At 42.6% G+C, this 15,453-nt stretch overlaps 1 protein-coding gene across 4 annotated transcripts in view; it reads right to left on the bottom strand.

Annotated features, from left to right (window-relative positions):
- AGPAT4 (1-acylglycerol-3-phosphate O-acyltransferase 4) overlaps positions 1-15,453 on the bottom strand; it is a 173,432-nt gene that overhangs the window by 103,858 nt on the left and 54,121 nt on the right. The window lies entirely within an intron of this gene.

Raw genomic sequence — 15,453 nt, 5'->3', positions numbered from 1 at the left:
GGTGAAATCCTGTCTCTACTAAAAATACAAAAAACTAGCCGGGCGAGGTGGCGGGTGCCTGTAGTCCCAGCTACTCAGGAGGCTGAGGCAGAAGAATGGCATGAACCTGGGAGGTGGAGCTTGCAGTGAGCCGAGATCATGCCACTGCACTCCAGCCTGGGCAACAGAGCGAGACTCCATCTCAAAAGAAAAAAAAAAACCTGGGTGGCAGAGGTTGCAGTGAGCCAAGATGGTGCCACTGCAACTCCAGCTTGGGTGACAGAGTGAGACTCCATCTCAAACAAACATAAATAAATAAAAGGCAGGGGGAGGCTTCTCTCCAGATAATGAGTCCCAGACAAACTACAACCTAGGAAACTAAGGCAACATGCAAAAATTGTGGAAACACAAAGACATTTTTTAAATCATAGAGAATAGGAAAAATGCCAGGAAACCCTATCTGGATACATTATTGGAATTTTCCAGAAGGCAGCACCTGACCCATGAGCTCAATATACATCACCTGAAAATGACTGCACCAGCATTTAAAACACAGACGAAAAGCAGTTGTCACTAGGAATCATAACAGATTCAAGGAGACATAATCTAATCCAAATTACCTTTATTTCCCAGGCCACTGGTAGATTAGTAGATACTGAATTTAGCCAATCATTTGGCAAAGTCTCTGGCAGTCCTCAAGGGCACATATTGAAAAAGTGTTGGCTATGAGTCTGTGTGAAAGGAGCTCATGGCTGTTTGAGAAAGTAGGTAACCGTCATTAACATTAGCACGGCTTCTTACTAAATACCAGAAGGAGTCTCCTTCAGCACCACTTGGATATAAAAACTGAGTCATTCATATAAGGATGGGAGAGACAAAGGGGGTTAAATACACAGGGGATGTTGACTATAAGCCAACAGTGTACCAAAGTGGGTAAGTCAACTGGTATAGACCTTTAGAGAATATTAGAATACACTGAGTGGGAAAAGTTCACAAAGAAGTATAATTCTTAACTGTAAAATAATAATGTGTGCATATATGTCATTCATACCTACCTCTATTACTATATCTATAACTATCTATTAATAGTGGCTAAATGTTGGCAGAAGGATTATGGCTGATTTCCTTTTCTTCTCTGTGTTTTATCATCCTTTTTTACGACGAGAATGAAATCCACCCCATTCGAGGCACAGAACTGGACAGATTCCATTTCCCAGCCCCCATGAAGGTTAGGTGTGGACGGATGATGGGCATATGCCACAAAGGTGAGATACTTGCAAGTCTCTGAGGGAGAAAAGGTACACTGCTTGCCAACTTGAGGAAGGACCACAGGGTTGACATACTCTATTAAAGTGAGCAGAAAGGTGATCATCCAAAGCACCAGACAAGAGAAATTCTGAAATGTGCAGGCAACGCGAGACCACCTGGAAACCAAGCACTGATGTGTGTGTGCGTGTGTCTGTGTGTGTGAGACGGGGGTCGGGGGGGCAATGCAGCATAGTTGTTGGAGCTTCTGCTGTGGAGAGGGCACTGAGAGTCAGGCAGTCTGGCTACAAATCCAGGCTTGGCCACTTTACAGCTATGGAAGTTGATTAACTTACTTGGCCCTCATTTTCCTCACGTGTAAAATCAGAACAATAAACTTCAGCATGAGGTGGTTGTAAGGATCAAGTATAGTAAAGCATTTGAAACACTTGCCAGGATGCCTGCAACAGGGAGCACCCAAGTAATGGGAGATTTTTCTATCATTTGCAAGAAGGCAAAGAAGGAGCATCTAGGATAGATGACTTCGTCTCCCTGGGAAAGCCAATGAGATGATTAACTCAGTTTTCCTTCTCTACATATCTAGATCAAGACATTGTCTTTAATTTACCTGTAATGTGTTAAAGCATCCTCCCCTAGATGTTTTCATTCTAACCTATACTTTTTTGCTAGTGACTCAGAAATGGGAAATAATGCAGTCACAAACACTCACATGTACTTCACCTTCCTTAAATATGTAATCTTCCCAAAGCGTGGGATGGAGATGAGGTGATAGGGTTTGGCTGTGTCTCTACCCAAATCTTACCTTGAATTGTAGTTCCCATAATCTCCACGTGTTGTGGGAGGGACCCAGTGGGAGGTAACTTAATCATGGGAGTGGTTACCCTGATGCTGTTCTCATGATAGTGAGTTCTCATAAGACCTGATGGTTTTTTTTTTAGGGACTTTTCACCTTTTTGCTTGGCACTTCTCCTTCCTGTCATCATGTGAAGGAGGTTGCATTTGCTTCCCCTTCTGCCATGATTGTAAGTTTCCTGAGGCCTCTCCAGCCCTGCAGAACTGTGAGTCAACTAAACCTCTTTCCTTTATCAATTACCCAGTCTCGAGTATGTCTTTATTAGCTATGTGAGAATGGACTAATCAAGACACATAAAAATATGTTAAAGTGCAAACGAGACAAATTCTCTCGCTCTAGCACCAAATTTCTCAGGTACCATTTCTACCATGAAGTTCTACAGACACAGACAGCCAGGCATATACATACTCCAGCACAGCGTTTGGTCGACGGGACTCCTGAAGTGAGTTATGTATGGTGTAAGGCAGATGGTACCATATGGTGCCCAGCCTATGTTGGTGAAAACATAAGCAAATGAAAGAAAACTCAGAATTTCCCCATGAAAGAATCCAAACCGCATCCTTCTCTAAATACAGAGAGCTGTCAGTTTAATGCATTACATTAGGCAACAAGATAACCTTAGTTAAGACTTCATATTCTGTCTTATTCAAAATTCTGAAGCTATGAAATAAGCATGAACTTCAGTCAAACTCAGGAAGACAAGCTAACCCTGAAATGGGATTAACTCTGCCACAAGCTGGATTTAAAAGGTGTTTATGTGTTTGTTCTTAATATATATTCACATTGCAGCACTCAACCAGGTCAGAGTTGTAGAAAAGGCTCCAAAGAAATCAGTCCAAGAAGAACTGCTGAAATAATGCTCCCGCCCAATTTAGCATCATCATTAAAATCTAAACACCTTATTGAAGCTCTTTTGACCTCAAAATCCAGAACATACAAAAAGAGATCAAAGAAATGAATGCAAATTATTTTATACCACTTTTTACATTCCAAACTAGGTTTTTTGTTTTAATGATAATACTCCATTCTACAGAGATGAGATAGAATGGGACTCCTAGCCTCAGTGTGAGTACAAATCCATCTTTTTAGTAAGCAATTTCACACACATATAAGGACCTTAAACAGCTTCATACCACTTAATAGTAAACAATTTCTGACTATCTTAAGGACAAAATTAACTTTCAGAAAATTCCCCATGTATAAAGACACTCAACCACTACGGTTTCCAACACCAAAAATTAGAAACAATTTGTATTTCCGACATAAGGAAACAAAAAACTGAATTATGGAAGATCCACCAAATGGAATAGGTGAAGTGTCACTAAAATAGGTTTGTAGTAAAATGAATACATTTTCATTATGATATTAAGTGACAGGATACAAAATCATGTAGAAAAAATAATCACAACTCTAAAAAACCGGAAGAAAAGAAAGCCTTACCAAAACACTAACAGCAGTTATCTTTGTGTACACACTCACACACACACACACACACACACACAAGTCTCTCCACCTGGAAGCCTGGGCTGGGTTCAAAACTACAGCTTCAGCATCTTGAGCCTTAGGAAGAAACTGACAAGGTGCACTCCAATCTCCCTTCCAAGCCAAACACATGGATGCCCTCCCAAGGCAAGTCTTCCTCAACAGTGATTAAGGGATCCAGCTCTGCCGCTCTTCCCCAACTCCCATCTACAGAGAAGATTCCCAAGTGGCCCAGGTTAACCAGATGAATAAAAGAAAATAAAAACTTCAGGGATTGGCAAAGACAGCAGCACAGTTAAAGTGCGGACAGCTAGCAGATTCTGTTTCTGAACCAATATTTTGGTCTCCAGGACACAGAATCCCCACGGACTGCGGTGCCCACAGAGGAGAGGGGAGTGGATGCAGTCCCAGGAGAAATGAGGGAGCTGGTGTCCAGCACACACTACATTCAGATCGCCAGCACTCCTTCAGGTCGGATGAATGTGGCCAGAGTTTCCACGAGGCAACTAACTTGTGCAGGCCTGAGGAAGGTGCTCAGTTCTCACTCCTGGCAAACAAGGCTGGGTTCAGTTTTGACTCCCTTGGAGTTTGGTTGGCCTAATTCCTAAAACAAAACAGGAGAGAAAGTATTCTAGACTGGATTTAACTGTCTTTGGGACGAGCTCTAAGTAAAATAGTCCTCAATTAAAAAAATCATCATCATTGGCCAGGTGCGGTGGCTCACACCTGTAATCCCAGCACTTTGGGAGGCCAAGGTGGGTGGATCATGAGGTCAGGAGTTCAAGAACAGCCTGGCCAACGTGGTGAAACCCCCGTCTCTACTAAAAATACAAAACTTAGCTGGGTGTGGTGGCGGGCACCTGTAATCCCAGCTACTTGGGAGGCTGAGGCAGGAGAATTGCTTGAACCCAGTAGGTGGAGGTTGCAGTGAGCCGAGATCACGCCATTGGACTCCAGCCTGGGCAACAAGAGCAAAACTCTGTCTCAAAAAAAAAAAAAAAAAAAAAATTTATCATCATCTGATGGTATGGCAGAAGCCTATACAAAATTCACGTATTTTAAAATTTCATAGAATAGTCCTTTGTCCAGTACATGATGTCTGTTAAAACAAACCACACTCTGAAGAAACTGTAAATCACATTATGTCCTCTAATAAATAACCTTTAGTCCCTCTTCAAAGCCCCACTGTTGCATGATGAAAACTCAGGTCTATGGAAAAGTGATGCTTCTAAGTTTATATTTAATAGTTGGTTCTGAGTAGCTTGTGAGAGAAAAACAAATTGACAAGAGCTTTTATACCTTGTCCACAGAAAGCTAGACTCAAGCACACACAGATGGAAAACCTCAGTAACTTACTCTGTCATGAGAAGAAATAAGGCAGAAGGAAATTAAACTAAGTATTCTCTAAGGCTTTCTGTAGCTTTAACTGCTATGAGATGAAAATGTTTTTGTTTTTGTTTGTTTTCGAGATGGAGTCTCCCTCTGTTGCCCAGGCTGCAGTGCAGTAGCGTGCTCTCGGCTCACTGCAACCTCTGCCTCCTGGGTTCAAGCAATTCACCTGCCTCAGTCTCCCAAGTAGCTGGGCCTACAGGCGCATACTATCATGCTTGACTAATTTTTGTAATTTTGGTAGAGATGGGGCTTCACCATGTTGGCCAGGCTGGTCTCAAACTCCTGACCTCAAGTGATCTGCCTGCCTCGGCCTCCCAAAGTGCTGTGATTTCAGGCGTGAGTCACAGCACCTGGCCAAAAATGATTACAGTTAAACATCACAGGGCTTCTGATTTATAACCAGTGCTGCAGCATCCGTATAAAAACGTTTAGCATATATTATCCCATTAGTTCTCACAAAAACCCACTATGGAAGGTATTGCCATTCTCATATTATAGATGCAAAAACCACGGTTTAGTTAGAGGAGGTGAAGTGTAAAGGGCTAATGGTGAGTAACTGTGGGGGTCCGGCCTGGGCCAATCTCATGCTTTTAACCACTCTTAATGCTTCCTATAAGACAAGAAGCCCAACATGCTAGACTTCATGAACTTCAGCCTTCCGGGACACCTGGGATTTCAGTCCATGGTCTTGTTTCTGACTGTTGGAGTGGTCGTGAGTATTTAAGCGACTTCCCTTTCAGCCTGGGGAGCCTCAGTGGTACCTTTTCTCCAAGTAGAAGGCCACAACCTCCAAACCCCATCCAGCTCGCCCACAGCCTCGGGGGGCTGAAGGGTGCAGACCTCAGAGTAGGTACACATTCTGAAGGTGCCAGCTGGCTAGATGCATTTCCAACAACCGAGGGTGTGTGAGCTATTTTAAATGATGCTCAGCAGAGGCATATTTTAAAATTATGCTCAGTCTGTGAAAGTCTCCAAAAAATTTTATCAATTCCTAATGAAAAATCCAATATGATAAAACCCCAAACTGAAATGAAATGAGAAAAATTAATCTTCCAAACAGAGAAAACATCCACAAAATTATATTCTGGTTAATAAGGAAACCTTGGCCGGGTGCGGTGGCTCACACCTGTCATCCCAGCACTTTGGAAGGCCGAGGTGGGTGGATCACCTGAGGTCAGGAGATCGAGGCCAGCCTGGACACCATGGTGAAACTCCGTCTCTACTAAGAACACAAAAATTAGCTGGGTGTGGGGGCACGTGCCTGTAATCCCAGCTACTCGGGAGGCTGAGGCAGGAGAATTGATTGAACCCAGGAGGTGGAGGTTGCAGTGAGTGGAGATTGCACCACTGCACTCCAGCCTGGGCGACAGAGCCAGACTCTGTCTCAAAAAAATTTTTTTTAATTAAAAAAAAATAATGAAACCTTTTCAAACATGGAAAGAAGGCAGGATGCATATTGAAATTGTCAGTTTCATCATCGTCATTGCTGCCACGTGGCTGTGGCTGTCAGCTCAATATTAAACCTGTGAGGGCTGGAACGACACAGGAGCTGGGGACACTGAAGGGGTAGCTCTCCCCTTGGGGTTACCAAAGTGGGGAAATGGCCCAAGACCCGGCCCTGGGCCAGCAGAAGCAGGCGTAAGGTGGCTGGCATCCCCAGCCGGCACTAAAAACAAAAAGAGAGAGCTTTATTCAGTACCTAAACCACCTCCCACTCTATCTCCACCGTCACCAAGGCAACGTGGTCAGCACTGGCAGCTCACATCAGAGCCTCGGCCATCCTGCGCACATGGCCCACCACAAGGCTGGGTGGCCAGAGCCTGCAGGAGAGGCCCTGTTTCCTAGTTGTGCAATCTTGGGTCAGTAGCTTATGCTCTCTGAGCCTCCAGGTCTGCATCTGCTAACGGAGGTAAAATTCCCTGCCTCCCACCATGCTGTGACAATTACACACAGGAATGCACAGAAAGCACCCAGTACAATGGCTGCATGAAGAACCCTCAGTGGAAGTCCCTGCCTCCCTCCTGGGCTGACCAGTCTTCTCCTCCCTTGACCCCTTCTCCCTGGCCCCCAACCATCACCAGCTTTTCTTACTCACTTCTCCACTGTGGCTCTCACGATCCATTTGTGTATTTCAGTAAGATTTTCCTCAGGTGGACATTTTTATCCTGACATCCACTCATCTCCAGGGTGACCCTGAGCTGAAGTGACTCCTAAGACCCTCAAAGCCCACTCACAAGTTTTAATGAAATGATTACGTCCTTATTCCCAGCCCAGAGGAAGAGAGTTCAAAGTCATTGATTTTGAGGCTGTCTTCCTAAGAACAGGTTAACTGTCAATTCCCTACATAAATCTCATTGAAGAAATGAGTTGCATATTCGATGTAGGCCTTGTTTCCACCGTGTGGAAGGGAAATAAAAACTGGTATTGAGAAGACCAAGATCCTCATCACTTTGGTGCTCTTCGAATGTACCTGTGTTTTCCTGATCTCAAACAGACTTACAGCGAGGAGCTGAGGACAGGATTCTAACAAATACAGAAAACGCAAAGAACAGGTAGGTAACAGTGCTTCTGCCTCCTGCAAAGAAGCAGGAAGTCTTCCAGGCAGGGGTGAGGATGGGGCTGACACCAGCGCAGACAGCACGTTCATGTGTCACCAGCAAATCATGGCACCAAAGAAGACTTTTTAATAAAATCTGATCTTTAATATTTCAAAATACAATAAAACAATAATAAAAAGCTTTTCAAGCTAAGGTTTATGGTGAAATTTACAATGTTGGCAGTTTCCTTAAGCTTATTTTATCATTTAGTATTTTCATGTTTAATAACCATTGGGAAAAGGGTTACAAGCATAATCTTTTCAGTATTTCAGCACTCTACAACCTTTAAGCTGGCTCCATTATGGCTCAACAAACTCACATTTTGATGCTGTGTGAGCCAGGAAACCATGGGGATAATAATACTGAACCACCAGAGATAGCGAACCGCGTTCTCTGACATCTCCGATCCAGTAAAGCCGATAAGGTTGCACACATCTCTCCCTTTGGTCTGGCCTAGCCCACCTACTCTGTCTGGGTCAACTGCTCTAGTAAGAGTGATGCCTTCCAACACTTAGCCTCACTGTCTTTGGCCCCCTGAGCAAAGCTCCTAATCAGTGAAGGTCACCAACCACAGACAGATGGGCCAAAACCCCAGGCCTGGGGAGTCCCAATGTCAGAGACAGGCTATCTCAGAAAACCAAGGAGATGCGAAGTGATAGCAACCAGAGCCAAAGGCCATGTAGCAAAAGCACGTGGGCATGAGAACTCTCCTGCAAATGCTAACTTAATTTCACACACATGCCTACTAGCAAGCGGTGCACCAACTGGCAACTAATTTTGCACTGGCCTATGCAAACCAGGGTAGAAACCTCCTTGGGAACCTAGAAATTGGTGGAATAAATGCAGCAGGGGAGGTACCCAGTATTTAGAGTCAGGGGACCTGAGTGTGATTCTCGATCATCGATCCTCATCACATCACCTCTGCGTGTTCAGCTTCCTCCTTTGTCAATACGACATACTGACATACTCGCCGGACCCACAGGGGTGGTGGGAGATTGCAGGAGGTGATGGATGTGGAAGCCTTCTGCAGGGCAGATGCTTAGGCATCAGATATCAGTCCCAATTTTATGGTTGAGAAAAATGGGAAATGGAGCCACTTGTGCATGTGCCTTTAACCACAGTGCTTCCGATTCATGGAAACTAACATGGCCTTAAGCACCCTAGAGGGCTTACCAGGAGTAGAGCTCAGAGGAGGCACTCTGCTGCCTCTATTGTGGCCACAGGAGCTCACTTTTAGTGGGGTGGTTCAGCGAGGGACGGCTCAGGGGAGCAGTTTAGGGGGATATAAGCAAGTGGCCGTTCATTTTCTTCTGCATTTCAGAGACCAGAAAGCAGGCTCTTTTCTCTTCCATGGGCCCTTCCCTCTCCTCGCTGTCCATGAAGTGCCCTCGATCCTTGAGTTCTTGGAGATCCTGTCATTGCCAATCCTAGTTTCTGGTAAGGAGTGCGATGAAAGCGGGAAAATCAATATGGCTGGATTTTAAATCTCTCATTTCTTTGATTTTTCATAAAGGATGCCAAATGAACCCAGGCACCTTCCCCAACTTGATTCATGCATAATGGACCTGAAGAGAGACTTATTAGAAAACAAATGCACTTAAATGCTTTTCTGACATGAATCATTTATTGAAGACAGAATTGCTGGCTTCGAGTGCCCAAAATAAGTTGACTTGCCGTATCCTTGTTTCTAGATAGCTCTGAAAAATGGCCACAAGAATATTGAAGTACTTGGATATGAAGGATGCTTTTGAGGGCATTACAGACTGGCTATTCCTCGAAAAGTTTCATTAGCAGCAGCAGTGATCAAACATGTCTCAGCGCCTTCTCTCTCTTTTCTTACTTCAGTCATCAAGCTCAGGAGGAAAAGATGCTTGGAGAAGTGGTGAGATTCTTTCCAATTTTTAAGCAGAATCCAGGACAGAGTTGTTTAATTCATGCATACATTCATTCGTCCATTGAAAAGTATATTCATTCATTAGGTTCCCATCCAAGGAGCTACCCGTTCATTCATTCAGTTTAAAATTCATTGATTCATATGTAAGTTCTAGCTGCATACTAACATTGCATTAGACTTCTGAGCACAGGCACAGGGGATTCTTTTTTTTTTTTTTTTTTTTTTTTTTTTTTTTTTTTTTTTTTTGAGATGGAGTTTCGCTCTTGTTGCCTAGGCAGGAGTGCAATGGCATGATCTCGGCGCACCGCAACCTCTGCTGCTGGGTTCAAGCGATTCTCCTGCCTCAGCCTCCGGAGTAGCTGGGATTACAGGCGTGCACCACCACATCCAGCTAATTTTGTATTTTCAGTAGAGATGGTGTTTCTCCATGTTGGTCAGGCTGGTCTCGAACTCCCGACCTCAGGTGATCCACATGCCTTGGCCTCCCAAAGTGCTGGGATTACAGGTGTGAGGCACCCCACCGTTCTAGCATAGGGGATTCTTACAGAGCCCCTTGCTAGGTTTTGAGTGGTAAGTACCATGCCCAATAAACTAAAGTGCTTACTGAGTAATACATCCTGGGCCTGGATGACTTCTACCCCTTCCACTTCTTACAGAACAGATAAATACTGATTCCGTCTGAGTCTCTAGATGACCTAACATAATTTAATTTTCATAATGGTAACACTGAATTGTCAAAGACAACGCAAAAGTAAGAGCATAAATGGATAAAGTCCAGGGTTTCTTTCCCATTACATGAAGCACAGGGCAGATGACACACCAAGTTACTCTCCCTGCAAAATCCACGTAGATGAACCCACAAGATTGCTCTCCATACCATTACACGCTGTAAGCAGCAGAGTCCTCTTCCTACCAGCACTGAAACTGCATGAGGCGGTATGTTAAACTGACATGAAATTACTCAAATAAAAGCAAATTACCTGCGGAATCCCCTGTAGAGGAGGAACTCAGATGTCGGTTGAGGAACACAGAGTTGACTTTTTTTTAAACAAAGAATCTTCTGTTAAAACACAAATCCAGTGAAACTAAAGGAAATTATACTTGCTGTGTCAATCACTTAGGCAAAGCCAGGAATTTCTGGAAAGGTAAAGTCACTCCATTGTAACAGTAATTCATTATACAAAGTGTGTACAACTCTAAAATGTAGACATTTTACCACCTAGAACAGCTATTGACAACATTTTGGTTTATTTTCTTCTTTTCTTTGTGAATGCACAAAGCTTTCCCCTCCCCTTTTCTAGATAAAACCATTTCAGAGGCTTTTTTTATTTTTAAATACACAGTAGTTGAACTCCTTCATGTTAAAAACTCTCAATAAAATGGGTATTGAAGGAACATTACTTAAAACAATAAGAGCCATCTATGACAAACCCACAGCCAACACATCATACTGACTGGGCAAAAGCCGGAAGCATTCCCCTTGAAAACTGGCACAAAACAAGGATGCCCTCTCTCACCACTCCTATTCAACATAGTATTAGAAGTCCTGGCCGGGCATATTGGCTCACACTTGTAATAACAAACTTTGGGAGGCTGAGGCAGGTGAATCACTTGATGTCAGGAGTTCGAGACCAGCCTGGCCAACATGGTGAAACCCCATCTCTACTAAAATACAAAAATTAGTCACGTGTGGTGGCACACGCCTGTAATCCCAGCTACTCAGGAGGCTGAGGCAGGAGAATTGCTTGAACCCAGGAGGCGGAGGTTGCAGTGAACCGAGATCGTGCCATTGCATTCCAGCCTGAGCGACAGAGTAAGACTCCGTCTCAAAAAAAAAAAAAAAAAAAAATGTCCTGGCCACAGCAATTAGGCAAGAGAAAGAAATAAGGGGCATCCAAATAGGAAGACTGGAAGTCAAACTATCCCTGTTTATAGATGACAGGATCCTATAGCTAGAAAACCCCAGTCTCAGCCCAAAAGCTCCTCAAGCTGATAAACAACTTCAGCAAAGTCTCAGGACACAAAATCAATGTACAAAATTCAGTAGCATTCCTATACGCCAACAATAGACAAGCCAAGGACAAAATCAGCAACAAACTCCCATTCCCAACTGCCACAAAAAAGGAATAAAATACCTAGGAATACAGCTAACCAGGGAGGTGAAAGATCGCTACAAGGAGAACTACAAAACACTGCTCAAAGAAATCGGAGATGACACAAACAAATGAAGAAACATTCCATACTTGTGGATAGGAAGAATCAATATCGTTAAAGTGTGCATACTGCCCAAAGTAATTTACAGACTCAATGTTATTCCTGTTAAACTACCAATGACATTCTTCACAGTACTATTAATAGAAAAAAAACTATGTTAAAATTCATGTGGAACCAAAAAAGAGCCTGAATAGCCAAGGCAATCGTAAGCAAACAGAACAAAGCTGGAAGCATCACACTATCTGATTTCAAACTATACTACAGGGCTACAGTAACCAAACAAGCATGGTACTAGAACACAAACAGACACATAGACCAATGGAACAGAATAGAGAGCCCAGAAATAAGGCCACACACCTACAACTATCTGATCTTCAACAAAGATGGCAAAAACAAGCAATAGGGAAAGGACTCCCTATTAAAAAAATAGTGCTGGAATAACTGGCTAGCCATATGCAGAAGATTTGAAACTGGACACCTTCCTTATGCCATATACAAAAATTAACCCAAGATGGACTGAATGAAGACTTAGGCGTAAAATCCAAAACTATAAAAACCCTGGAAGAGTCTGGGAGCAGTGGGTCACGCCTATAATCTCAACACTTTGGGAGGCCGAGGTGGGTGGATCATGAGGTCAGGAGTTCGAGACCAGCCTGGCCAACGTGGTGAAACCCCATCTCTACTAAAAATACAAAAAGTTAGCCGGGCTTGGTGGTGCATGCCTGTAATCCCAGCTACTCAGGAGGCTGAGGCAGGAGAATTGCTTGAACCCAGGAAACGGAGGTTGCATTGAGCCGAGAATGTGCCATTGTACTCCAGCTTGGGCAACAGAGCAAGACTCCATCTCAAAAAATAAAAATAATAATAATAATAAAATAAAAACCCTGGAAGATGACCTAAGCAATACCATTCTGGACATAGGAATGGGCAAAGATTTCATGACGAACACACCAAAAGCAATTGCAATGAAAGCAAAAATTGACAAATGGGATGTAATTAAACTAAAGAGCGTCTGCACAGCAAAGGAAACTATCAACGGAGTGAACAGACAACCTACAGAATGGGAGGATATATTTGCAAACTATGCATCTGACAAAGGCCTAAAATCCAGCATCCCTAAGGAACTTAAATTTACAAGAAAAAACACACAAAACCATTAAAAAGTGGGCAAAGGACATGAACAGACACTTTTGAGAAGACATACATGAGGCCAACAAACATATGAAAACAAGCTCAACATCATGATCATTAGAGAAATGCAAATCAAAACCACAGTGAGATAGCATCTCACACCAGTCAGAATGGCTATTATTTAAGTCAAAACATAACAGATGCTGGTGAGGTTGCGGAGAAAAAGGAACACATACACCATTGGTGGGAGTGTAAGTTAGTTCAACCATTGTGGAAAACAGTGTGGCAATTCCTCAAAGACCTAAAAACAGAAATACCATTCGACCCAGCAATCCCATTACTGGTTATACACCCAAAGGAATATAAATCGTTCTCTCATAAAGACACATGCACGCTTATGTTCACTGCAGTACTATTGCAGCTATTCACAACAGCAAAGACGTGAAATCAACCTCAATGCCCATCCATAGTAGACTGAATAAAGGAAATGTGGTACATAGATACCGTGGAATATTATGGAGCTATAAAAAATGAGATCATGGCCTCTGCAGCAGCATGGATGGAGCTGGGGACCACAATCCTTAGCAAACTAACACAGAGACAGAAAACCAAACATCGCATGTTTTCACTTACAAGTGGGAATTAAATGATGAGAACACATGGACGCATCGAGGGGAACAACACACACTGAGGCCTATCAGAGGGTGGAGGGTGGGAATAGGGAGAGGATCAGGAAAAATAACTAACAGGTACTAGGTTTAATACCTGGGGACATAACAGTCTGTACAAGAAGCCCCCAGGACACAAGTTTACCTATATAACAAACCTGCACCTGTACCCCTGAACTTAAAATAAAAGTTAAAAATAAATATACACTAGTCAAGATTTATTTTAAATCTGTTTTATATGCTCTTTTGTAGCCTTTAATGTGAGCTCATATTCAGTTGCCATATTAGAATATAAATATCCTTCTTGCAGTTATGCTAGACATATCATAATTATTACCTAAATGCCTCATTATTATATTTAGGCTTCTTTGTGTTTTTTCAAGAATAAATAGTGTAATGTTTAACAATTCTGGGTGCAACTTTTTTTTTTTATTTTTGGTTTATTTCTTTGCAATATATTCCCAGAAACAACATTTCTGCATTCCAGAAACAAACATTTTAAGGTACCTGGCGAATACTGACAAATTGCTTGTGTTGTCAAATATTGCCAAAATATTTGTAGCTGTTTATATTCTTACTAGCAATATATATAAATACCCACTTCGCTACATGTTTGTCAGCAATAAGAATTCTCGTTTAAAAACAATGAGAAACAAAATTAAATCTTTATACAGTCTCACATTAACCTGCATTTCTGAATGGCCATGAAGCTGCATGTTTTAAAATATTTATTAAATGCTGTTTCCCCTTCATGACTTTTTTATTTATTGCACCTTTATCCCTTGCATATTGCTTTCTTAAATAGAATAACATCTCGCCTATTCCATTTAAAGTGACCAAACTTTTCAGTTTGTTTATTTTTATTTTTAGCTTATTGGAGGTTTAAATAATGATGAAGTAAGAACTGTAATTTCTTTCATAATGTTTAAACTTAGGACTTCCTTCTACCCTTATTTCTTATCCTGCAGGAAACTGATAAATGTTCACTCATTTTGTCTAGTTTTGCTATAGTTAATTTTGTTTTTAGCTACTCGATCCACCTTACATTTATTTTTGGTTACAGTCCTCTGTGAAGATTTAAATGGATTTATTTCCAAATAGTAACCAGTTGTATCTAAGACATTCGTTGAGAGATCCTTCCCTACCTCATTGATTCATATGCAGTCTCTCCTACATTGAATACCAATAAACAGAGATGAAATGAACTAAAGGGGTCAATTCTCTAACTGTTCCTTTTATAGATGAGAAAGCTGACAGCTAGAGTATTAAGTGACCTGCCTGTCACTCAGCCAGTCAGGACAAAGGAGGGCTCCACCAAGCTTGTGTGCCCCCAGCTCTTTCCTGGGCCAAGGCCTCTCCACCTGATCTCCTCTTCCTCTCCCAGAGGCTGCACAAGGTTACCTGTATTACAGACCAGCCATTCCAGCCACTGGTTAAAGACCCACGGGGAGGAAGGAAGCTGTGCCTGAGAGCTCCTGTAAGTTCATTTGTGCCAACGTATTCCCAGGTGGGAATGAGGGGAGCCAGGTGGATGCCAAGCCCACTTCCCAGGCCTTACAAACCCATTCAAACACGGGAGACGTGCTCTTGATACACATAAGGGCACTGATATTTTACAAATCTATCTTTAGGGCGGTTTCTGCAGGAGGAACAAAAGCAGAGACAGGGAGCAGCAGTTTAGATTCTTTTAAAGGGATACATTACCTGTTAGAGATTAGGGAATGGAAGGCCGACAACGGTAGGGAGTTGTAATTATCTTCTTAAACCATTTATGCCAGAGATTGTAATTTTTTGACTTTTTTTGCACAAGTGAAAAATCAGACCTTGGCAATGACCTTGAGCAGTAGGATATAAATAATTCCCACATGCTTAGCGTTCCAGTAATGGAACACTAGGCATAGTGGGTTAATGGTTATAACTGAAATGCCAGAACTGGAATGTGTGCAGCAGTAGAGGGCGTGACGAGGCCTCTAGAGG

This window comes from Rhinopithecus bieti, unplaced genomic scaffold (assembly GCF_001698545.2).
Source record: "Rhinopithecus bieti isolate Rb0 unplaced genomic scaffold, ASM169854v2 scaffold_3948, whole genome shotgun sequence".
In the NCBI taxonomy this organism is placed as follows: Eukaryota; Metazoa; Chordata; class Mammalia; order Primates; family Cercopithecidae; genus Rhinopithecus; species Rhinopithecus bieti.
Note: the sequence above shows the minus strand (reverse complement) of the source record. Positions and strands in the feature narration are given on the sequence as shown.